Below are 2,451 nucleotides of genomic sequence, written 5' to 3'. Positions count from 1 at the left end.
TATTAAGGAGCAGCAAACCGTGAGAGTACATAATGTTTGTATCTCAAGTACTTTGTGGGATTCCCGCCCCCCCCCCAGCAGCTGGAGAAAATTCTAATACTAGCAAGCTCCCCTTCTTTAATAAGCGTTTGGAGAATGTAAAGTTAAGGACAGATGCCAAAAGCGGAAGTAGAGCAGCTATATGTCTTGTTCTACAGAAGATACAGCATTTGACAGCATTGCCTATTGAGGCGGAACAAAAAGAACTCACAAAGGGAGAGCTGGAGAGGCCTTGATGTTGCCCACCAGCTCTCAGCACCTGATAACTGACTGAGCAGCATATAGTCCCCATTATATTGAGATGTACAGGGACACGGGTGGCGCTGTGGGTTAAATCACAGAGCCTAGGGCTTGCCAATCGGAAGGTCGGCGGTTTGAATCCCCGCGACGGGGTGAGCTCCTGTTGCTCGGTCCCTGCTCCTGCCAACCTAGCAGTTCGAAAGCACGTCAAAGTGCAAGCAGATAAATAGGTACCGCTCCGACGGGAAGGTAAACGGTGTTTCCGTGCGCTGCTCTGGTTCGCCAGAAGTGGCTTAATCATGCTGGCCACATTACCCGGAAGCTGTATGCCAGCTCCCTTGGCCACTAAAGCGAGATGAGCACCGCAACCCCAGAGTCGTCCGTGACTGGACCTAACAGTCAGGGGTCCCTTTACCTTTACCTGTGGTGAGATGTATTGTATTGTATTTCTATTTAAATCATAACAATGGGGAAGAGAGATTTTGTGCTGGCCATCAGGCAATGGCTTTTCCATCCTGCCTTGCCCCACCCTCAAGCCCTAGGAGCCTATCCCAGACCATAACCTTAAGGCAGGGTCTCCCAGACTTGGGTCTCCAGCTGTTTTTGGACTACAATTCCCATCATTCCTGACCACTGGTAGCTAGGGATGATGGGAGTTGATGTCCTAAGGCTTATTTGTAGAAGGAACAGTTCTCATCAAAGTTTTTGCCTTCCTGACTTGAGGGAACATGCACGATAGTTACTGTAGTTACCCTTTGCCCTGTGCAGGGACTTCTTAAAAGACCATATACTGAGTCATTGGTCTCCATTTTGGGGGCCTAATATGGCCCACCGGTTGGTTTAATCTGGCCCCTGTGGCAGTTTATTTCCTGGGGTAAAAGCCTAAAAAACCCCGAACAACTTCAACCCTAAGAAAAGCTCAACAACTTTGGGGTAAAATCATTAAAGGTCAACAACTTTGCTTGGCTCTTTGGTCGGCCCTCACGGCCCTCCACTTCATCAAATCTGTCCTCTTTAGAAAAAGGTTGGACACCACTGGATCTAGTTCAGTATTGCTTTACACTGGCTGGCAGGATGTACAGGCAGGAGGTTCTCCCTGGACTGATGTAGGGGATTGAATTTAGGGCCTTCAGCATGTAAAACAGATGCTCTCGCATGGCTGTTACCTCACCAGGGATCTTTTCATAGAGCTTTGTTTGCACATTCATCGCTCCCAGTTCATCACAGAAGTATCTCAGGTGCGCTGCTGTTCCTTCAACACACAGTGCCTTTAACAAGAAGAGAAAATAGCAGATGCCCGTTCACTACTTTCAAAGGGATTAGCCAGCTTTGGGAGCAGTTCACCAGAGGCAACAGCTTTCTAATTTTCAGAAAAAGGCACAAAGGTTTCTAAAAAGATACGCTGTTCTTCATAATTTAAAGAAAAACCACAGCGCCGCTGCCCCCCCACCCCGGAGTGCAGCATCTGTTTATTAAGACTCTACAATACGATCACAAAGAACTGTTTTGTTCTTGAAACATGCTGAGAAATTGCACAGAATGAAAAGTAAAGATGATGCGGAAAGCATGGTAGCAACCGTTGCCAACGTGCATTGTTATCGAGAGGCTGAAAAGACATTGGCTGCAGAAATGGAAAATTACAATCTGGATTATAGCATTTCTGCCGCTATCCCGTTATTGGATGCTTTGCCCTCACTTTTAGGGAGGCGAAAGGGGTTCTATTTAGATGTACACTTTCCCTCCATACACAACAGGAGGTGCATCGACTGATTTTCAATGTGCAGGCTCAGAACACGGGAGGAGCCCTGCCAGGTGAGGTTGACGGCCCCTTGAGTCCAGCATCCCATTCCTACAGAGGCCCACCCAAATGCCTATGGGAAGCCCACTAGCAGGACTGCGGCACAATAGCACTTTCTCATCTCTTTTTCACCTCAGCCAACTTCAGCATGTGGATCGGTCCATAGTGAGAGAGCTAGAGGAAGGCTTCTAAAACATACAGGGAGGAGAAATCTGTTGCTCTCCAGATTTCGTTGGACTGCCGTCTCCCATTAGCTCCACCTAGGAGGGATGGAGGGACATGCCAATTTCAACTCAACTGTTTCTCAGTTTGTTCTTTTTAAAAAACCACCAGCATTTTAATACGCAGAATCTCCTAATCAACAGTGTGCGCTC

This window comes from Podarcis tiliguerta (genome assembly GCF_965153285.1).
Source record: "Podarcis tiliguerta genome assembly, chromosome: 3".
NCBI lineage: Eukaryota > Metazoa > Chordata > Lepidosauria > Squamata > Lacertidae > Podarcis > Podarcis tiliguerta.
Note: the sequence above shows the minus strand (reverse complement) of the source record.